General features: G+C 45.7%; 1 protein-coding gene across 2 annotated transcripts in view; it reads right to left on the bottom strand.

The window, feature by feature from the left end:
• Nucleotides 1-10147, bottom strand: part of MACROH2A2 (macroH2A.2 histone) — a 41015-nt gene extending 30868 nt beyond the window's left edge. Inside the window, exon 1 of one of the 2 annotated variants that reach the window (XM_083148597.1) lies at nt 9882-10147. The gene's annotated coding sequence lies outside the window, so the exon portion shown is untranslated. Of the gene's footprint in view, nt 1-9344; nt 9511-9881 lie in introns of those variants that run through there. The other variant, XM_083148598.1, reaches the window with a different exon arrangement.
• Nucleotides 10148-24233: the final 14086 nt, after the last annotated feature.

The following is a 24233-nucleotide window of genomic DNA, read 5'->3' as shown; positions in this document are numbered from 1 at the left end:
AGATTTCCGCACCCAAAATGAACTAGATTAGACGTGTAAGGTGATTTCTCCCATGGTAAGTACACAGCCGCAAAGCCCTGCTTTATTTACATGGCTTTCTGATCACAACTCAGGAGGCTGCAAGCAGAAATCCATGATAAGTGCAGCCTTGGGGCCGGGTGCCGCAACAATTGCATCACCTCCAAAAGTGATTTTTACCTGCATAAAAAAAAATAAAAAAATAAAAGACACCAACCAACAGCAACCAATTTTCTGTGCGAATAAGCAAACTCAGTTACACTGCACTAATTAAACACGGTCAAGCTAGACAATCATTTACACACCAAGAGAATTCAGTGGTCTGAACAGAACAATGGAACATCCTGCCATTAATGGATTAATCCAAATTCTAGTTATATTCTTCCATGAGCAGTGTATTCATCCGTCATTGGCATGGTGATTGCTTTACCAACCATCTACCATGGAGATGGCAGCATTATGATCCGGTTCTGTTCTACTGACTAGGAGGTGGAAGCACCAGGAAATAATTATCTTTGATCCTTTTTGCTAATGATTGCAGACAGTACCAATCTGTCGGAATAATATGGAGTTGACGAATTAAGTGGTAGTTTAAAACAGCAATCATGCAACCAACATGTGATAAGCTATTTAATGCCATCAGGGAAATGTACAGTATATGTGACTTGTTCAAGTTGCAGACATTACTAAGCCTGGTACAGAGCTGAATGTATACCATTCGTACAGCATGTGAAAAAAACAGAGTTCCGGGAATTCTCTAGCGCTCCTTAATCCCTCTGCTGCAGTGGTTCTCAATGGTGTTTCAATCTCAAATGGTGTTTCAATCTCAATAACACCCAAAAAAGGTACAAATGTTAACAAGTGGAATGGGAACCGTTCTGCAGCGCTGGACAATATGAATAAATTGACTGGAAATCCCAAAGAGAAGCAGTCCAGTTATTATTATTATTTTTTTTTTACCTTGAAACTACGGAGTGGACTGCTTCTCTTTGGGATTTCCAGTAAATTTATTCATATTGTCCAGCGCTGCAGAACGGTTCCCATTCCACTTGTTAACATTCGTACAGCATGTCTTGATTACACATTGCACAAGCTCTGGAAACAAGCGTGTACTGTACCAGCTTTTAGAAATTTTGTGCATCTGCAAAATAAATCACTATGTGAACATCAGCATCACATCTGACGGTGAATCAGACCCATGTGTTTTAAGTGATAGGACATCCCCAACATCTTACAGTAACAAATTAAAATATAAAAAAACTTTTTGATATTTAATCATCTTCATTATTAGGCTATGCACATTTGGCATTGGGCTAAGGGATTAGTGGAAATGCCCAATAATGGAATCCGGAACAACAACTGCCCCTCCTGGGTTATATACACATCTATATAAGTGATGTGGCATTAGATTGAATGCATTTAATTTGCAAAAGTGGCACCTGAATGGATGTAGCTGCAACTTTTGATCACTTACAGGAGTGTCAGGGAAAGGCACATCCCATGACATGCCCATTCCTCCATTCTGATTAGGTGTAGGAAGTATCTCCTTCCCTGGCTCCTGGTAAGTGATATCTGTGACCACTGACATCACATCCAAATGTGTGCCCCACATGTGCTACAATGTCAAAGTAAACTTTGAGGCAAAAGGTTTCCCCTATGTGCACAATTGCTGATTACTGCTGCCTGAGTTTGGAATGTATGGACACTGATAGGGGTAATACAACACAAGGGAATGTTTTCAATTGGTGGTGGGGGTATCCTAGACTGAGGGAGTTTGCATCCACTGGGAATTAATTGCTATTTGGGAGTGTTCCTATTACATTGGAGCCTTATGACACTAAATTAAATTAGATCACTTTTGAAAGAAATAGAAAAGAAAAAATAATCAGTTCAATGGTTAAAAGTACAATATACAGAATCTGGGTTTTAGCACCCTAACATATGTATGTCCTGCTTTCTACTCTATATCAACATGGTTTCACAGAGAACAAATTGTGACATATCCTAGGGCTATGAAAATAATCACCTCTGTGGGCGAGATGCAGCAAACTAAAAATGCAGTAAAAACCCAGTTTTCGGGGGTTTTACCGCATTTTCATATGCAGTAAAGCCCCACCGCCGGGGCTTTGCTGCGTGGGGGTTACGCAAGTTCTAGATGGCGTATTCCCATGGAAGCCTATGGGCTTCCCTTCGCATTCCCACGTCGCCTCGCGCGCCCCCCGCCGATCCGTGCTGCACCCCCCTCACCTGTGTCCCGGCAGCCTCCTGTTGTGGTGCCTGGACCAGTGACCACCTCCTCCCTGCACCGTTTCTGGGTGCAGGGAGGAGGAAGCAGAGCCCTCACAGCCATGTGAGGGTTTAGGGAGGGAGGGGGCCCAAAACACATCGCCGGCCATCGCCTTTGAGTTAATAATCGCATATGCGATTATTTACAATGCGGATGCGATGTGCAGCGGGGTTATTAGAGATTATAATCCCGCTTTATGTGAGCCATATGCACTAAGATTCAAAATTGATAAAATAGAGAGTGATAAACAGCCGGCCAATCAGCTCCTACCTGCCATGTTACAGACTGTGTTTGAAATATCACAGGTTGGAGCTGATTGGTTCGTTGTTTATCACTCTCAATTTTATCACTTTTGAAGCTTAGAGCATCTGGTCCTGTATGTCATATAGGGGCAAATGTACAAAGCACTGGAAAGTGATAAAGTGGGGAGAGATGTTTGAAGCAGTGATAATGGAGAAGAGAACTAGAGGAGAAGTGGCCCATGGCAACCAATCAGCGGCTCTGTGCAAACTATAGATATTACTTCAGTGCTGATTGGTTGCCATGGGCCACTTGTCCTCTGGCTCACTTCTCCCTTATCACTGCTTCATATATCTACCCCCAAAGTACCAACCAATCAGCTTCAGTCATTTTACAAACCCAGCCTGTAACATGGCAGCTAGGAGCTGATCATCTTGTACTTCATCCCTGCCCAATTAATCTCTTTACAATGGTTAATACATAGCAATTTTCCAAAACCACAGAGCCCTATTTATGTAATACCCCTTTCATACTTATTAACCAGGTCTCATCTGGTATTTTGTACCCAGTTCCAACCTGGCTTGTGATGCCACAAGGTAGGAAGGCCCTGCTCGCAAGCTTACAATGTATAGATTTAAGCCCCCACCCACAACTGCAACTCCCATGTGGAGAAGTCGCAGCTGATCCCCCTTGCACCCCCGGGAAGGTCCCAGGATGTAGGATCACATGTGATCCCATTCCCCACTTTGGGATCCGATGGATCCTTGTTGCAGCAGTGACGACCTCAGTCTCGAATCCCTTGTGCATGGGACTGCGCATTAGATAGGAATCAACACATGTGATTTGGGCCCTTTTCATCCCACTAGTGGATGAGTGCTTTTAGATCTGGGTGGGTTACATTTTTTTCTGGGCATGGTAAATACAGTCTGCTTTTTCATGTAGCCCACAAATGTTAGACAGTTTTGATTTTTACACTGCAATTTAGATTTCAGTGTGAACACACCCCCACCCAAATCTTAAGGCCCATACACACTAGGCGATTTTGAGCTCAAAGTAGCTCAATTTTCCCATTTTGAGCTCAAAATCTCCCAGTGTGTATGGCTGGGCTATGCGCATCATCTCTGGCCCAACATCTGTTGCCCTGTTTAAAGGTCCATACATACCCAGCATGTATGGACAGAATCATCGCTGCGGGGAAAGCCGCTCAGTGCATACACACTGAGTGGCTTTCCCCCTGCCCGCGCCGTCGGAGGGGGGGGGGGGGGGGGGGGGGCAGCGTTGCTTAGCAAAGCGCTATGCAAATCCGTCCTGAAAGCCGCTCATCTGCTGGTATAACCAACAGATGAACGGCTTTCCCGGCGATGTTGCGGGAGCGCGCAGCAGCGCTTACCGCTCATCGCCGGGCCATACACACTGGGCGGCTTTGAGCTGAAAGCCGCTCAAACCTGCTGTTTTGAGCGACTTTCAGCTCAAAGCCGCCCAGTGTGTATGGGCCTTAACAGTAAAAGTGAACTATTGTCCACAGTCTCCTGCATGTTAAAAGAAAATGTATTAAAACCAGCGCTGGCTGAATTTCTCAAATAATTTGAATAAATCAATTAAAATGATGGCTTCTTAAAAAAAATATAGCAATTACTTATTACACAAGTATTAGAACATGAATTAAAAGAATAAAAAAAATATATAAAAAGTTAATGCCACTTGACACAATAGAAGGGTCTGTCAATAAATCATATATAGTTCTCCTATATCAAAGCAGAATAAATAGTGTGATGACCATCTCAATTTAAAAGCAGCACAGGATTATATTACCAGGTGGCCGTGAATGTCCCCAGTGTGGAGTGCCGTGTCCACAATGATGCTGAATGGGTGATGTCCGGTAAACCTGGGTGGTGGAATGGAAGATGGAACAGATGAATGCCAGATGGCTGCAGGGATCCCCAATGTGGAATATAGGTGCCACAATGATGTTTGTAGGGGTATCCGGTGTACCTTACTGAAGAAGTACTGATGCTGCTAATAGGATCCTTAAGGTGGTAAAAGGACCATAAATGAAATGTGGCGTGTCCAAAAGCAGCAATCCTCAGGAGAATGTAGTTTTGGGAAGCAGTCCTTAAATGGTATGGTGTCAGTTAGGGCATAAGCTCAACGCGTTTCCCTGGGTTGTGTCTCCTAGCAATGCTTTTTTAGTTGAAACCAATTTTTTTTCATTAACATTCCAAAAATTGGTACTTGTGCAGTTTCACGGTGGCAGGCTATGCTAGGTTTTCAGCATAGGCTAAGCTACATTGTCAGCGTAGTCCAATGGCTGCCTAGCGTAGTCATTGTAGTGTCCCCACAGCAGCATAGTCCCCGTACTGTCCCCACGAGCTACAGCTCTGTCCCCAGCGTCCCTGGCAAGCCTAGTGAGTGCCTCTCACACAGCGCCAGTAACCGCCAGATCCCCTGCGCTGGCTGACGCCGGTGGAGAGGCGATCATGCGGGCGCCGGCGGAGAGGCGCTCCATCTGCCTGAGATTCATGAGTGTCTAAAACGCTTGTCTCAGTAACTCTTGTGGAAGGATACAGCAACCCTGCCTGTGTCCGTTTCAGGGAGAAGGGCTCACCACGCTGCGGGATGACATGGATAGTGGGGGTTTGAAATGGAGGCATTTGCCTGTATGTAACATGGAGCACTGGCAAATAGGTCCTTTATTGTGCATGAGACGCACTTGCGCACCGAAGCGCCCCCCTCTGTTCAGGAGATGCATGCGCTACCGAACCCCTAGCCCTGTCCGGACCCCTAGCCCTGTGGTATGCGTCCACCTGACCTGTTCATACCCCCACTATCCACCCCGGCGTGGATTTGATTTTCTAAAGTGTGGCGAGCGCAGCAAGCAACTGAGCCTGAAGCACGGCGAGTGGACGTGGATTACTTGACGTGTATTCCGGGGGGATATGAACAGGTCGGGAGGACGCGCCACACTTCGGACAGACGTGGATAGTGGGAGTGTTTCAGGAACACATTCACACCTGTCATGTCAGGCAGGTTAAAATGGTCAATGGCTCCCACACAATACAATTTAACAAGCGCTGACTGACTACGGTAACTGTGTAAGCTCCAGCTAGCCGCGAACGGGCGGGAACACAACGCTGATACTGACAGGGACGCTGACCGTGGGAACACTACGCTGATTCTGAGAGGGAAGCTACACTGACTACGTAACTGCCGCCATGAAACTACACAAGTACCAAAAAATATAATCCTGTTATAGTAATACTGTGAAACATTGCTATGTGTTAGAAACCTTGATCAGCCATGTTTTATTGCTTTCTAGCATTAACAATAAGTTTGATATGACTTATTTAAAAACTAATTTTAGACTAAACATAATTAGAACATGCAAAAGTACGTCTTTTTGATGTCTTCTCCTGCTTCGCCTTTTTAATGATCAGGAATATTTAAACACATACGCACTAAAGAGGAGAGCAATTCTGTTTTAGGGGGAGATTATCTAAGCTCGAAATGCGGTAAAACCCCCGTTATATCGGTTTTTCCTGCATTTTGGGATGCTGTAAGCATCCCCAGCCGGGTTACCGCGGCGGGGGACATCGCCAGAAAAATCTGGTAATGGGCTTCTACCGCAACCCTCCGCCGCCCCGCGCGGACCCCCCCTCACCTGTGTCCGGGCAGCACAGAGCTGTGCTGCCCGGAACTGTGACCTCCTCCCTGCACTGATCCTCTTCCAGGTGCAGGGAGGAGAAGAGCCCGGCGCAGCAGCAGCGCCGGGTGTGTGAGGGAGGGGGGAGCCGCCGGGACCTGCTGGTACTTAACGCAAGAGCTGTCCTTTGTTATAATTATCGCATATGTAACATATGCGATAATTATAATTGCGAAGAGAGGCGGAGATTCTTAGAGAATCTCCCCCTTAAACTGTTCTTTTCACCAATTTAGTGCAAAAATGCTGCAGCAAAATTTTTTATTTACTAAAGAGACCCTATAATGTGTTACTGGTGATGTTAGGGACCCATTTGATGGGGTTCACTTTGACATGGGAGATGGATCTGCTGTTTGACTGAACATGCTAATGCCCCATACACACAGTCAAATTTCTGCTAACGTGCACGCTGAGCGATGCAGGCTAGGGAAATCGCCCTTGTGCTTCATGGCGGCTAGATCGCCTACACACACGTAGCGATGCATGTATGGGGGATCTGAGCTAACCAGTCAGGACCGCGCATTGTGGTCACTCGGGGGCATACACACTAAGCAACCAGTGCTTCATTTCTAACTTAGACATATGGCATTAATCGTCGTGTGTATGCCCTCGAAGAATGTAATTTATAATCCATATTAATTGAAGACTTTATCATAGATGTTTTGAGTCTTCATATTCATAGTACTTAGAGTGAGCGCCTGCATTGTCCTTTTCCTGCAGGGTTTTAAAAGTCCCATCATGGCAGTATCTCTTATTGGGGCTGATAGTGGGTATGGTGATTTAAGGCCCCCATAAACTAGTGAGCATTTGTCCGATTTGACCTGATTCTGACGGATCCGGCCAATAAATCGGACCAAACCTGTATGACCCGACGTGTGGTCTCGTGCTCATCGGATCGAGTTGGGAGGTCGGATGGGCTGCACATAAGATTTCATAATGTGCAGCCAGGAGCTGGGCAGAGGAGGCGGCCAGAGGGCAAACAGAGGAGGTGGCCGAGGGGGGGGGGGGGGGGGGACAGATACGGTGAGGAAACCTGAGAGGTGGACATGGAATGCACTTTAAAAAAAACTGTCAAGGCATGCCTGTGCTTTTTGAAGCCACCGCCTGTTGCATCCCACAAAAGCTCACTACCTATCAGTGATAGATGTATAAAGCAGTGATAAGAGTGGAGAAGTGTGACAAGGCAACCAATCAGCTGCTATGTATAATTTTACAGAATACACTTGGCAAATGTAACTTCACAGCTGATTGATTGCCATGGTAAAGGTCTCCACTGCCTTATACAGCTACCCCTCACTTTGCAAAGGAATTCTCACTGCATCCGCCGTCGCAAATTAATTGCGTCACAAGTACAGCGAGACTGCCAGTGCAAGAGGAAAATACTCAACTGCGCATACATTGGCATTGCGCCCACCTCTGAATCAGGCCCATGTCACGTGCATTGGGTGTGGCCCTAAAGCAGGCCCACTAGGTTTGAAATTAGGGTTTGCAGTCCATGCCCATATGCATTTCCAAAATAACCAAACCTGTCACAATGAAAGATAATGGTTTATTTTCACACGGGGAGATATTATTGAATGATCTGAGCGACGCTAAATCAGCGACGTGCCAGCAATGTGTGGGCAGCGATTGGTCAGGGCCAGTGTTCGCCAATGAGAACACTGGCCCGAACAGGTGATTAGCTAGATTTATCCAGCATGCTGGATATTAATCGCTGGGCGATAGCAATGCACGGGGCCGCACATGATATGGGGTCTTTTCTAAGCCATTTAATCAGATCAGTTAGAAATTGCCCTGTGTGTAGGCCCCTTAACTCATTCATTAATCCTAATCTATACGTACATAAAAAGCATGTAATCTATATATTCAATAAATGTCAGAATCAGTCAAATTAGTTTAGTAAAAAGCAATATATTGTAGCAAACGTCATTCACATCCACCTAGAAATATATTCTCCTACAAAGCCTGAGGCTATGAGAAAACAATTTGCTTGATTGACACTCAGTCACAATTTACTGTAGAGATATCTATGGATAACAATAGACTAGAAGAATTACAATCAAAATAAATAACTGAGAAATAAAGTCTTTGCCGTCTAGATTAAACAGATTTATACATTTTTGATTGGAAGTTTACTTTTTTGTATTACAAGATAATGCAGTTATTGAATGTCAGCGATATGCGTTCCATTCTATAATATATAGGCTCTTCTGTTTTATGTAAAAATACAGAACTAAAGTAGTAAATTATTTACAGAAGGCAGTTACATATTCATTTTCTTTTTTACTCAATCTATCAGTCCTGCAGTCAATCTGCTTATTTTTATGACCATAAGAAAAATGATGAAGACATCTGAAGTGCCTAAGATTAGTTAAAAGACACGACATAAATGGTATTTATTGTAATGCTGCATGTTGTGATACAATGAGCCTGACAAGAGACATAAATCATTGATTAAAGAAAAAAGGTGAAGTAGAAGTTTTGGTTTAGCACCGTAGAGCAGAATGAATGAACCCGCCACAAACAAAGCCTGTCTGGCCATGTATATACTGCAGGCATGGAATGCTGCAGGAAAATGGAGCCTGGACCATCAGTATATAAAGTACAACGTATAATTGCTTTTAAAAGCCTTGTAGATACATTGTGTGTCTGCCCCTTTAAGAGGCCTAGCAGCAAAACCACATACAGCAAAGCCTACAAATCTGGATTATCCATGAAAATATTAAAATAAACCCCTATAAAATGACAGTGTACGCAAACTGTTCTCACCACCTCCCACGCTGGGTAATTTTGCAATCACTTTAATCCCAAAAATATTTAATAAATGCGGAGAAAGTGACAGATTTAATTAGAATAAAAACATGCCAGTGAGAAATGTAATGTTTGACGCAAGAAACTCCCTGAAGCAGATACATTAGAAGGAGGGGTGAGCAGGCCTAAGGGGAAGAGAATGAGGCTCGCCCATACAAGTGATATTATATATAACGTGTGTGCACCGTGCAGCCGGCATTACACTCTCATTCCTTGCTCTGCAATATACTAATTACTGTAATCAGAGACAGAAGAGGTGATAAATAGCTATAGATCTGGAAATAAACACACCTCAATGGCTCGGAAGTAAAAGGATTGCAATAGGAAGAACACAATAATGATGTTAGTATGTGTGCATCCAGCTACACAGGCCCAGGAAGTCGATGTAACAATACAGCCAGCAGCAGCGGCTGAATCACAGGAGCATATACTACAGCCGTCCTGCTAGATCAGCCACTAGGGCTACAGTAATAATATAGTTGGAGCACTTATGAGAGGAAAATATTTCATCCCCCCACCAAATGCAATTGTAAACAAGAGAGGAGTCTAATAAAGGGGTATTAAATAGCTTGCAATGCAAGAGGGGGGTGAGAGCATATTCCTCTGTCTCCTCCCCTTTACTGCTCGGTACTCATTTTTTTTTGCTGTTTAAATCATAATCCACATCAGGGTCATTTCTAATCATAGACATCTCATAGCGAGGATACAGGGGTGGCGCTTCCCCTTTAAATGGATCTGCTTTTCCCTGTTTGATCCGTGCTGTTTGTGCCTATTATTTGCAGAGCAGCAGCCATTCATTGAAAGCGATCTGCACGCCAGGCTTCTTACCTTTCTCTATAGACTACTCCTATCCCTCCTGTCTGTTTCCTCCAGGAGATGCCAGGCTGCAACTTGGAGCAGGCAGAGTCTTCGGGTTTTTTTTATTGTTCCTATTGTTGTTATTTTGGCTTTTGTATCCTCTCTATTATTTTGTTTTCTTCCCTCCCCCCCCCGCCGGTGTGTAAATGGAAGCTCTGAAAGCTGATAGTAAAACCAGGAGGTGGGACACAGGGCAAGAAGAGAGAGAAGGGAGGGGGAGGCGGGGAGAGGGGACAGCCCTAAAAACAGATTCAAATATGTTGCCTCCCCTAGGTGGAGTCCAGCAGCCTCCCCCCCCAGCAGCGCTGGATCTGTCTGGGACTGGGTGACTGAGGACGGGAGTGGGGAGGAAGATTGCTTCTGCTCTGCTGCCTAACCCTAAGCTTACTGCCCGCTCTGCTATTGCTGTACTGCAGCACGGGGCTGGTTGCAGTGTGGGCTGCAGACTGGGTGCTGTGTGGGATGGGGTATGACGAGGCATAGGGTCGACACTATGAAGGATGACATGATACATTAGGTCGACCACTAAATGTTGACAGGGCTTAGGTCAATACAAGAAATAGGATTTCAGGGTCGGAAGGTCGACAATGGGAAGATCAACAGTCAAAACTCCTGTCGATCTTTTGACTGTCGCTTCCCATTGTTGAACTAATGCATTTGCTGACATTCCGACCCTGTCGACATTAGCCATGTCGACCTAAGTCCTGAGGACCTTTAGTGGTCGACCTAATGTATAGTGTTGACCTTGCGACCGTATCCTGTGCGTTGCCGGCTGAGTGCTGTGGGGCTGCTGGCTGGGTGCTGTGTTTAATGACTGTGTGCGCTGCTGGCTAAGTGTTGTATGTGTGGGCTGTAGGTTTCCCTGCTATGTGCTGTGGGTATGGATCACTGGATAGACACCAACTAGGTCGACAAGCATTAGGTCGACATGACTGAAGGTCAACAGGGTAATTAGGTCAACACAAGCATTATGTCTATATGGGGAAGGTTGACAGTCTAAAGGATGACCTGTGGTTTTCAATTTTCTTTGCTCGAATATCTACACAGTCGACATGGACACTGAAACATAGCACCGTGCCCCCTCGCGTCCTCGCTATGCTTGCTACACAATTGTATTCTCCCACCACACCCTAGTGGATGGTAGGGTATGAAATATCGCCTGTCAGCAGCACATCGGCTCAAAAAAATTGAAAAACCCCATGTCGACATAATGCTTGTGTCGACCTAACACGTCGACCTTCATGCATGTCAACCTAGTGGTGTTGACCTAATGCTTGTAGACCTAGTGACCGTATCCCGGTGCTGTGATGGCAATGAGGGCAACACAGGACACAATGCCTGGTCTTGTATATCATTGCTACAACATGCATGAATGCAGTTTATACAGACTTTCCAAATAGTCCGGCCCAGGATCTGTCTGCCAGAAAACAATCTAGAGATTTGGGAAGTGAGAGGGGGACACTGTAATAAGGGGCATGCGGCATACACATGGTGCAATATGAGCTACAGTCTGTATATCACACAGTATAACGCTAGCAATGCCAGTGCGCCCCACTGGAGGGTCGGTATTGCAAGAAAAAAATAGACTGTGCAGGCAGCACAATTTTGACAAGAAAGTATACAGTCTATTTCTAAAATAGTAAAAAACAGCCATAGCCATAATGGTACTTTGAGTGTAAAGTCAATGGGCGGCATGTTCTAACATCCGCAAGCCTCTAATGCCCCCCCATTTGCTAACCATGCAGTACCATCCACTACTGCATGGTTAGCAAATGCTCTAACATATGCGATCATAAATGCAAGGGACAGATCTTGTGATAAGAGCTGCCCCTTGCGATGCGGCCACGGCGCTGGACTTCCGGGTCTGATACCCCGGAGTCCGTATGCGCAGAGCGCCGAAGCCGGCCACAGGGCATGCTGTGAGGGATCCCTCACACAGGGCCTAATTCTGGTCGATGCGTAAATTTCCGAATTCTTTCGGATGGCGTTTTTTAGGCGTCTGCGCATGCGTAGGCAACGCTATGCGCATGTACCACGCACGGTCTCCGTACTCGTTCTCACTAATACCGTACAGAAATGTGCACCGCATTGACTCGGGAAATATGGTCGTAATATGGGCGTCATTCGGAACTACACAGGGGCGTAGTTTCAAAGTGGGCTAAACTGGGCGTAAACATGGGCGTACACGAGGGAGTGCACTAATTCTGGTAGGCGTGCATTCGGACAGCACACCGACTGCAAACGAACCAAAAGGCAGGAAATATGCGGTCTCCATAAGCAAGTATTGCTTTGCGGACACCACTCGGTCATGCGCTAGGCATTCGGATCGCCCAATTAGTATGCCCGCACCTGAACCAATGTCAGCTGAACACAATACAATCCACTCCTCTACTCATTACTCATTAATTACACTCTTTTCATTGCTTCAATTGGAACCATTGCAGCCTAAATGGACCATTACAAAACACACAAATATATGCTGAAAGCACGGCTGCATTTTTTATATCCCTTTCACATCGCACTTTTAAAACGGTATATTGCCGTTTTTTTTCCATTTTAAAAAGTTTAAGGCTGCAATGTGAAAGTGCCAGAGTTGATATACCGGTTAAAGTTAACCGGTATTTCAACACGGTTAAAAAGCAGAGTCCTACACGTTTTAAAGCCGTTTTTTTGGCAGTTTGAACAGCTCTATTTCAATGGCTCTAAACGTGTCCCTTGGGGGTTAAACGGGTTGAATGTTTGAATGGTATTAAATGATTTTTAAAACGGTTTTCACCTGCAATGTGATAGGTCTCAAGGCTCTGATCCATTTTAAAGTCCCATTTAAGAATACCGTGTCATTACCCATTTCTGCAATGTGAAAGCAGTATTAGACACATTTACACTGCAAGCAATGGACAGAACTTGGTATCACTAATATAAATATACATCCGTCCGTTCTGACGCTGTAAGACCATGCAGAATCTTTGTGTGGCCACCGCACACGCATGGTTTGGATGTTGCCCGTAAACACACCCTCTTCTTAGAGAGCGAGTCCGTCCGAATGCGGAGGACCTGTGGGCGTTTCTTCTTACAATATCCGCACAGCGTGGCGTGCGGTCCGCTCCGAAAGAATTCGGAAATTTACGCACCAACCAGAATAACCTCCACAGCGCTGCAGTAAGAAGCCCATAGGCTTTTGCAGGGAATCGCCAGCTTTTGCTGGCGATTCCCTCCACAGCGGTGACACTGCGGAGGGGCAACAGATAATACAGAAATGCAGCAAAAAACCCGATAACGGGGTTTTTACCGGATTTCTGGTTTAGAGCATCCAGCCCATAGTCTGTGGTTCTTGGCTCTGGGGGTTTCAAGGGAGATCACATCGACAAAATGGGACTGTGGCCCTGGCTCTTTAAACTGCATCACAGCTTACTGAATGCCTGAGACGCCACCTGACCAAATTCCCACCCCCCCCCCACTGCCGAATCCCCTTGGTACCATGCAAGGGAATGTGAATGAGAGCTGGAAATGAATCGCCTGAGCCATAGTAACGTGCGAGGACACGCATCCCTATGCACATACACACAGAGCAATGTAGGGGCATTTTCAAAGCGATTTAGGGGTCGATTCTGGATCACTTGCAGCGATCCAAATTCACCCGCTGCCCCGATAAGCATATGCAAACCCCTACTGCGAATGGCCGCTGTGAGTTACACACTTGCTGGGCCGTTCGCAACGAGGAAGGACAGGGTTTGGCCTTGGGAACACCCAGCGTTATATGGGTGTCACCATGAAATCTCATGGTTACACAGGTTGGCCCATACCTGCTGGGGGTGTGTGGCTGCCATCACATTACATCATCCACCCATCCTGTCTTCGTCAAGGCGTACACAAATAAAAGTTAGTTCAGACTGACTTTTATTTGTGACGGTAGGAGAAATCATTATGGTCGGTGACTATCCAATGATTTCTCCAGCTAGAGGTTCATGCGAGGCGATGTGTTCTTGTTACACATCCCCTCCCATGTTTCCGAGGGAAATCGCTGTTGGCAGGGGGAAGGGTGCTCGTACTGGTGACGGACGGCATCTCTAATGCTCAGTAAACTGCGATTCTTGCAGCTTACCCAATCAGAATCACCCCCTAGTGCTTAGAAAATACCCAATAATCGCTACGTGTGTAGGCCCCATTAGTTAACGTTAATGTCTCTCATGAGAGGTTTATGTACTTGAAGAGAAAAGGCCCCTCCAAGTTTGATAAGGTGTGATCTGATGAGATAACTTAGATCAGTCTGTTTACATGGCACCATTTACTGTGTCCAACCCAGGTAGCTTACACGGCACCATTTACTGTGTCCAACCCAGGTAGCTACCAAGAACGGATTCCAGGTCACTTGAACTGAGTTCTTTTTCAAGAACCCATTTACACTAAGCTCTGACCTTGGTAGACTGAGCAATAACCCAGGTTATTGTGGAACTTAAATACCCATTTTTGACCCAAGCCTCAGGTCTGGTCAGTGATTTGGAACACAATTCCAGACCAGGTCAAACCTGGGAACCTTTGCCACCACAGCTCTAATGCAGTTTACACTGCACGTACGTGCAGCTATGGCCGGAGTCTTTCAGAGATTCCGGTTACCACGCCCAGTGTTACTGACTGAAGGTGTGACAGCCATGCAGGAATCAGTGTCCCCACCGCTATTGTGTAAATGGGAGCCGAGTCAGATGACCCATTTTACCTGTTTACACTGCCTCTTATTCAGGGTCCTTCCTGACACCAACCTTGCAAGTTAGCTGGGTTGGAGTCTTTGGACCCTGGAGCCACATTGAACCCTTTTCCACTGAGCTGCAGTCTGGATTATCATGGCAATAATCTGGATTTTAGCGGTAGTACAAAAAGGGGTATTAGAGTGCATGTTTTAATGATATCTAGGCTTCAGCGTGGATGGATAAACAAAACACCTGATTGATATACTAATTAAGTCACATGCCCTCAAGCATGGATATCACTAAAATGTGGACTGTTAAGGTACATTGAAGATCGAGGTTGGAAATATCTGGTATGGGCCAATGGTTCCCAAAATCGGTCCTCATGGCACCTTAACAGTCCAAGGTTTAAGGATATCATGCTAAAGCACAGGTAACTTTTTTTTTCTTCAAAAATATTTTATTTGTATATTTTTCATTCAGAATCAATCATCAGTTCAGTATGTCCACGTGGTATAAAAGCACATCAGAGGAGTACATTAGAACCAAGTGAATACCAGTGAAAGGTCATAACAAGAATAGTGGCTTCCAAGAAGCTACGATCACTGGTTTGTGATCGAGACAATAATGCCCTTTTCAGACCGCACTAAAAAAACAGTATTTTGCCGGTTTTTAACCGTTTTAAAACGGTAATCTGTACGGTCTGAAAGGTGCAGAGTGATTTTACCGTTTCCAGAAAAACGTTTTTTGGAAACAGTAAAAAAGCAGGGTCCTACCCGTTTCAGACCTGTTTTTTTTTGTGGTCTGAACGGGTCTGAAACGGTATTTAGGACCCCACACTGGTCCCCCCTCCCCTGGTACCTGTAATCCAGGCGGCATGCCTCGCTGTGGACAGGGGCACTTTGTGGCAGATGAGCAGCAGCGCGGCGAGCATCAGGAACATCCACTCCCCGTAGTCCAGAGGCTGCAGCCCAGCGTCAGCCCGGGCAGGGAGCTGTTCGTGGTGGTGCTGCGGGTGCCTGGCTCTCCATCTACGGAACTGCTTCCACTCCACCTGTAGCCTCCCCGCTGCCGGGACCTCTCCCCCTTAATATACCAACTGCTGCTCAACCTGAGCGCGCAGACGGTGACCTGCTGCTGCTGCTGCTCTTCTCCGGCCAAGACCCCAGGGATCCTACATGAACCAAGAGCATCGATTTACGCCGGAGGAGACTTGTTAGTATAATTTGCTTCCACAGGTACCCAAAGGATTTCTACAGGACCGGACGGATGGACAGACATAGACCTACCTACCAGATCAAGTTGGCTATGTATGCAATAAAGTTTTATTGTTGTGTGTCATTGTGTTTATTTAACTATTTTTATTTCTGCAGAACTACAAGTTCCAGCGGGCCCTTTAATACCCCGCATGATGGGACTTGTGGTTCTCCAAGTCACTGCATGTGGGGGAGGCTTGCTGGGACTTAGAGTTCACCAGCAATATGCAATAGTTTTATTCTACTTTTACACCAAAATCAGCCCGGTGCCCACCGCCCAAGGGCACCAAGGACAGCCACAGGCTTCAGCCTGGGCAGGTAAATTCTGGAGGGAGGGGACACCTTCATTGGGGGGTCCCCACTCCCCCAGGACCCCTGCCCAGGCTGACCGGTTAGGGGGTAATATTTTCGCCATGGGACCTTATATAATAAGTGTCCCCCGGCTGTGACATTACCCTGCTGGCTGGTTGGACCTGGTGTTGGTTCTTAAAATACGGGGGATTAAGGAGTGCCTGCAAAAGTTACATCAGCCCCCATGCAGTGCACATGGTTTTGTCCATTTGAGAAGGAATTTGCCTTTGCGAGTGAACCAGAATAAGGGCCATTGTGTCCGCTAAGGCTTAGGAGAAGGTTTTTTTTTTATATATATTCTTTATTTAGGTTTTTCAAGGGATTTAATGACAGTACACATCATTTTGACATAGTGAGACATAAGGAGAAGGTTTTTTGAGGTGTGATTAGAGTGTGATCCTCATTAGTCCTAATTTGATACCAAGGTGTGGATAATGGTATTAGGATTTGATCATTGGTCACTTTTTTGGTATATAAAACCTTTTTGTCTCCAAGGGCAGGTGCTGCAAGTGATTCTGGTAATAATATTGTGTTAATACACTTATAAATAATCACATTGGCTGATCATCCCAGCACAACTGGTTACAGTATAGGGGGATCCTTATAACCGGTTATAAGGTAACCACTGGACTGTCACAGAGTCTGGCATTGATGAAACTTGCATTTGACCAAACTCAAGAGGTGCACAGACTCATGTATATATAAGTTTTACTTATAAGTTCTACTGAAGATAAGATGTTGCCCATATACTGTAGCAACCAATACATTTTCCCTCCACTCTTTCTGACATCCATGTCCCGCCCTCCTGTCCTCCATCCTATCCCTTCCCCATGTATGTGATTTGATATCCCCCCAGCTTACCTTTCTCTCCTCCTCTTTCCCTTACATTAGTCATACACCAGTGTACAGAAGGGATTATTTTGCCAGTGGGAATATTATCTGGTTCTACACTGCTCAAAAAAAATAAAGGGAACACTAACATAACACATCCTAGGCATGAATGTATTAAATATTCTTATTACTTTGTTCTTTACATAGTTGAATGTGCTGACAACAAAATCACACAAAAATGATCAATGGAAATCAAATTTATTAACCCATGGAGGTCTGGATTTGGAGTCCCACTCAAAATTAAAGTGGAAAAACACACTACAGGCTGATCCAAATTTGATGTAATGTCCTTAAAACAAGTCAAACACAGTAGTGTGTGGCCTCCACATGCCTGTATGACCTCCCTACAACGCCTGGGCATGCTCATGATGAGATGGCGGATGGTCTCCTGAGGGATCTCCTCCCAGACCTGGACTAAAGCATCCTGGACAGTCTGTGGTGCAACGTGGTGTTGGTGGATGGAGCGAGACATGATGTCCCAGATGTGCCTAATTGGATTCAGGTTGTGGAAGTCTAGGTACACACACGCCATTTTGTGATAGTATGGCCGCCATTTTGGTTCGCAGAGTTGCGCAAATAAAGTTTCCATACCCGAGTATGTGTGACAATGTGGACCAGAAGGGTAGACATACTATCACATATAAATTCATAATAACACACTTACACGAAATGAAATATAGTTAAAAGGTTTAGAACGCCACACATAGCTTAGTTAGCCCTGCACACACCTGTCTATATCGTGTTTAGTACCGTTCCGTTCAGCTCATTATGCGGAGTATTCCGGTCATTGCGAATATTTCGCAATGTACACTGTCCGATAGTTATGGATTAAATCCATATTCCAGAGACAGTTTCTGTTGTAAGTAGTTAACAAAGGAAACTAGATAAAACCGGTTCTTATCCTTGCTGACGCCGAAACCACCGAACAAAGGACTCTTAAAGTTCACTCCCCTGCACCTGGTCAGACCAGGTACAGCGTCTAACCTCCAATCACAGTGGACCGGACATATGATCTCTGACCAATGAGAATGGCCTTTGACCTCCCCTTTCTGACCCTATAAGATAGGCGACCCGGAGCAGGCTCGGTCACTTCGGCACAACTACCTTCCCTGGACCTTCCTACCGGACTATCGCTCATTCCTGAACGATAGTGAGCTCTGACCGGACTGCGCTTCGCATACTAGAGTGAGACGGGTAACGGTTGCATTTTTCACGGTATTTATCCTTGTAGTATTGTTGGCTGATTGTGTCTTGTATTATTGTATTCTTTCCCCTTAGCAGAGTTTGTTAGTATTCATTGTTAGTATATTGTATCACTTGTTATACCTGTTTATTCTGAATTTCTGTAACACCCTTTTGTCCATTAGGGACCTTAATACAACCTTTTATATGGAGTTCTAACCTCCTTACTTCTATTCAGTGGTCGTGTCTGGTTATTCGCATAATAGCGATAAGGTACATTGTGGACTCTGTCCTTTAAAGTATATTCGCAGAATTAGAGACAAAGTCCTGCGAAGGGATCTCTTATCAAGGTATTAGTTCTTAAGTGTATAACATACAATTAAAAGGTACGCTACGCTGCGCTACGTTTTGTTCGCACGTAGCTAGGTATAAAGGGTAAGCAGGTTACGGACACATTACGTAACCTGCGCTTTTCACATATTGTATCTCTGGTAATAATCAAAAGTAGCATTAACAATTGAGGGCTCGTCCGTCCGCTCCACAGTCCAGAACTCAGTACCAGGCGTGCGACTCGACCTATACCAGCAAAAGGGTGGAAGTATTTATTTGTTTCCATTGCTGGATAGGCCGAGTCCACGGCGGTGCGGGGTTCGGGAAGTGCTAGCGCTGAACCCGGAGTACAATAAGTGAAAGCCACGTGTTTTAAAGCATATCATACCTAAGTGTTTAGTAAACTGTACTTCTGCCTGCCACAAGTAGTTTAACGGGGTATAGTGTCTTGGGCTGCTTGTTTATTATAATATATGTACCACGTGCGATAAGGTTCGCACACGTGGAATCTGTGTTTATTATAGTACATAGAGGATCCCCTCTGTGCAAAACTATAATTGTTCATTGTTAGTTACCGCAAAAACAGGGACCACGCCACGTGGCGACAAGTCTTGGGCCTTTTGCAGTAACGTAAAGCGTCTATTGTGTATTACGCAAGGTGCGCGCGCACGTGCCCACATCGGGAAAGTTTTGCATCTTTGTACGTGGTTTACGGATTAAGTGCGGGATTTATTTCGCATCTTGATACGTAACTCTCGGACAGAGTTAAGGGATTTATTCCACATTCAGGCGCAATTACTGCGTATAGCGAAACCCGAGCACAACCTTGCAAATACACCATAGAACACGTGGGTGGCCGATTCATCGGCGGCCTGTGAACAACGCACGTACACACGTGGCTGTTCATTGGTACTGCACATGCAGCACACATAGGAATTAAGAGGTGAACAGTAATAAACCACTAGCTTTATTTAAACAGTATAGTAATATACTGCGAATGAAGCGGTGATTAATAAAAGAAAATAAGTTTTTTTCTTTTTGTTCATTTTCTCATAAGCAAGCAACTCAAGCATTATTTTAATAGATTCCTATAGTTTATTATAAGGGATTTATACCTGCATAAGAATCTAGTGAAAAGCTACCGGCCTGGGAAAATTTTCTGTACAGAAATATTTCACAAATTAGCATAAGACCAAGGTGTAACTAGCGCCCAGTGTGAAAAATAACTGAGGCGAACGGGTGTGTGACGGCACGACTCAGCGCAGTGTAGTCCAGTGTAGGACAGTCCAGTTAGGACCCGGGTTCACGTGACGACGTGCCCATAGGAACTGCCCCTTCAGTGGAATTAATTCCGCTAGGAGGGTACAAGAAGATATATCGGAACGCACTTGTTTCCGATTAGCTACTTTAGAAATCCGATTTTTGGGGGTATAGGAAAGCAAGTTTGTTATACCCTGGAAAAATTGTGCCGCATCAAGCAAGTTGGCTAGAAGTTCGCTGCTAGTTGAAAGACTTGGTGATTGAGTATCATACCTCGTATCCTTCGCACCTGCTTGACTGTGGGATGTTCTAGGAAGCTGTAGAAGTGAGTGTTTGGGGAGCTCTCAGATAAGTAATAACCCACCGATATCTATTAAGCTGTGAACGTTTATTCCTGTAACTATGGGTAATAACGGGTCACGCTGTGATAACGTGCAGGATAGGGAGGAAGCAAGCCGGCCAAGAGGATCGGCTGCTTTTATTATGTGCAGGAAGCACGGTGAACTCGCAGTTGTTTATCAAAATAAATGGAGAAAAATGACACAAGGCAGCAAGTTAGAATTTCCCAGTGTTGGTAGCTTCGATCCAGAAATCTTATCGGCAGTAAAAGATGAAATATGCCTACTCTCCAGTCGTAAGGAGAGAGTGAAGCATATAAATATTCTTAAATTGTGGCAGAAGGAAGGACAGGAACAATGGGGAACCAGAAGTCTGGCAGTATCAGATACAATCAGCCACAATAAAAATGCAAATGCAACCGCTGCCACAATAGAATCAGCTCCCCCACCCCCATATGTGCCGAAGGGGTTAATGTCTCATAAGAAAGACCTAAGTAATAATGTATCCGTTACTAACCTGTATCCTGTTTTATCCCCTTATAAGGAGACCCGAGAGGAGAACGAGCAGCTGTTGGCACTGGCCGTCTCCCATGCAATTAATATGCTTGAGGGTAAAGCTCAACCCGCTGCTGGGGCTCCAGCACCGGAGGAGGAGGCAGCTGGTGCCAACGGCATAGAATTGGACTCAGGTAAGGATGCACTACACAGCACAGACACAGACGACTCCCAAGCAGGTCCCAGTAATGCAGAGGTGGTACAAACATACCCTGTACGCACACTGGAGGTTCCCTATGGTAAGGCAGACAGAGAGGGTGTGATACCTACCAGGAAGATGACCATGCTAAACCCATGGACACGGTTAGAGCTGCGGTCCATCATTACAGACTTCCCTGATCCTAGGAAAGATCTGGCAATATGCCGGAAATTTGTAAGGGATCTGGGAAACTCTGATGAGCCCACCAACAAGGATTGGAGAATCATGTTGAGGGCCTGTCTCCCCACTCACATTGACATCCCGAAATTCATTCAGGATAGTGGATTGAAAGTGGACAAGGAGATAAATGATGAGATCAACCAGGAGAATATACGCCTGATTAATTTACAGTTGGGAGTATATTTTCCAGCGGCAGTAGAATACAGCAAGATTTTCACCATAAAACAAAAAGATGGCGAAACTGCTGCTGATTATTTTACAAAGGCCTTACTGGAGGTATCGAAATACACTGGTGTCTCCGAGCCTAAGGACGACCCCCACCTGAGGGAGATGATTGTCTCTGTGCTGGTGGAAGGGCTTAGGGAAAACCTGAGAGCCAGAGTCCAAACTTCTTTCCCAAATTGGCGTGGAATGACAGTGGATGCCCTACGGGAATCTGCTGTGGACCACGACCGCAACATTAAGAAGCACAGGGAACTGCAAACTGACAAACTGATGATGGTTAGCATCCAAGCCCTTACTAATGCCCCAAACAAAGCTGCATACCAACAACGAAACACCAGGGAAACAGGTAGAAAGCCAATTATCTGTTACAACTGCAATAGGGAAGGTCATTACTCAGCTCATTGTAGGTCAGGAAACCCCAGGAGTTATCAGACACATAAGCGAGAATGGGAATCTCACAAAGGTGAGACACGGAGATACCCAGCCCCTAGACAATGGGAGGAGACAGACAGGTCACGCAACATGCCTCCTCCCCATCTGATGGCTGACACTGTGCTAAGGGCAACCCAGGTCAGACCATAGGAAACAGGTCATACCTGTATCCTACAGCCAGTTAGACTAACTCAACACCTTGGAGAGGAACCTCAGGTGAAGGTTGATATAGCTGGAGTAAGGCAAACCTTTTTGGTTGATACAGGGGCGGCCAGATCTGTTCTCAACACTCCTCTTCACTTGGGTTTCACTAACCAATCAGTAGCAGCAATTGGGGTAACAGGAAAAATACAACATTACCCACTGACGAAACCAGCGGAGGTTACAATTGGGCCTCTGCATACCAAACACTCTTTTCTGTTGGCTGCAGCGGCCCCGACTAACCTCCTGGGTAGAGATTTACTTTGCAAAATGGGATGTGTCATCTATTGCACCCCCGATGGGGTATTTCTGGACACTCCTAGAAATCTTACACAAGAAGTGCAAGATATGCTGGATAGTCCTCAGAGGCTAATGTTGTGTTCCACTGTTGTAGAATCAAATCCATCTAGGGTAGCTGAAATTACAGCACAAATACCGAGTTCCCTTTGGACTAAAGATGGACAGGATGCTGGGCTGATGGCAAATGTAGCTCCAGTAGAAATCCGCTTAAAAGAAGGCAGGATAGCCCCAAAAATACCGCAATACCCTTTAAAACCTGAAGTTGAGCTGGGAATATTTCCAGTGATCCAACGATTGCTCCAACAGGAAATCCTAGTTAGAACTTCCAGCACGGCCAATAGTCCCATTTTTCCTGTGAAAAAGAGCGGGGGGAGGGGCTACAGACTAGTGCAGGATTTGAGAGGGGTAAACAAAGTAGTTGAGAGCCAATTCCCCGTAGTGCCAAACCCAGCTGTCATCCTCATGCAAATCCCACCTCACTGTACCCATTTCACAGTCATTGATTTGTGTTCAGCATTCTTCTCCGTCCCTTTGCATCCTGACAGCCAGTATCTGTTCGCCTTTACTTACAGAGGAGTACAGTATACCTGGACACGACTCCCCCAAGGGTTCATAGACAGCCCCAGCATCTTCTCCCAGGCCTTGCATGATTGTCTGCAATCCTTTCAACCCATGAGCGGTTCGATACTGATACAATATGTCGACGACTTATTGTTGTGTTCTGAGTCACTGGAGTCATCAGTGGATGACACTAGACAGCTACTGATGCATCTCTCAGAGACAGGACATAAAGTATCAAAGGATAAGCTGCAATTATGCCAGACCAGGGTTAAGTATCTGGGTCACTGCCTTACCCAAGGGCTGAGACACCTCACCGACGACAGAATCCAAGCGATTCAGAACATGGTACTGCCACAGACCCAACATCAGATCCGTACGTTCTTAGGCATGTGTGGATACTGTCGCAATTGGATCCCAGGATTCTCTATTCTGGCATTACCACTGCAAGAGATGGTTTCCTCAACTAAGCCTGATCGGGTCTCTCATACTGAGGAATCTGAGCTGGCTTTCGAGGAACTAAAGGTGAGCCTAACAAAGGCCCCAGCACTGGGAATGCCAGATTATGGGAAACCCTTTGAACTGTACGGAACTGAATCAGGTGGGTGTGCGGCAGGAGTGCTTGTACAAAAACATGGTGATGCCAACCGACCAATAGCGTACTACAGTGGCCAGCTGGACACAGTAGCACGCTCACTCCCAACTTGCTTACGAAGTGTGGCTGCAATAGCACAACTAGTAAGTAAGAGTGAGGACGTAGTGCTGGGACACGATTTAACTGTTCATGCTCCCCATGCTGTCTCTGCTCTCCTAAATTCTGCCCAGACACGTCATGTGTCCTCAGCACGGTTCACTAAGTGGGAACTGGCGCTGATGGCCCCAGTAAATATTACCATCAAAAGATGCAACACATTAAACCCAGCCACATTTCTTCCTCATGTGCCCTCCAAGGCACAAAGGGTGGAGGGTGATGGAAATGTTGCTGAATATGGTAAAGCAGAGTTTAGTGAGAGTGAGGACAAACATGATTGCATGACCTACCTGAATCAGACCTTCACAGCACGTCCTGACATAAGCGACAGCCCATTAAGTGAGGTAGACATAACCTTATTCACAGATGGTAGCTGTCATAGACAGAGTGAGACGGGAGAGCTTTGCACAGGCTACGCGGTAGTAGATGGAGAAGGTATTGTGGAAGCTGAACCCTTAGGACCACCTCACTCAGCGCAAGTAGCGGAACTGGTGGCACTGACCAGAGCATGTGAACTGGCTAAAGGGAAATCAGTGAACATATATACCGACTCCAGATATGCTTTCGGAGTAGTCCATGATTTTGGAGCCCTATGGCGCCTCCGAAATTTCATGACGGCGGCTGGCACACC

The sequence above is a fragment of the Crinia signifera genome, chromosome 6 (assembly GCF_055691185.1).
Source record: "Crinia signifera chromosome 6, ASM5569118v1, whole genome shotgun sequence".
NCBI lineage: Eukaryota > Metazoa > Chordata > Amphibia > Anura > Myobatrachidae > Crinia > Crinia signifera.
This window is presented reverse-complemented; position numbering and strand designations above follow the sequence as displayed.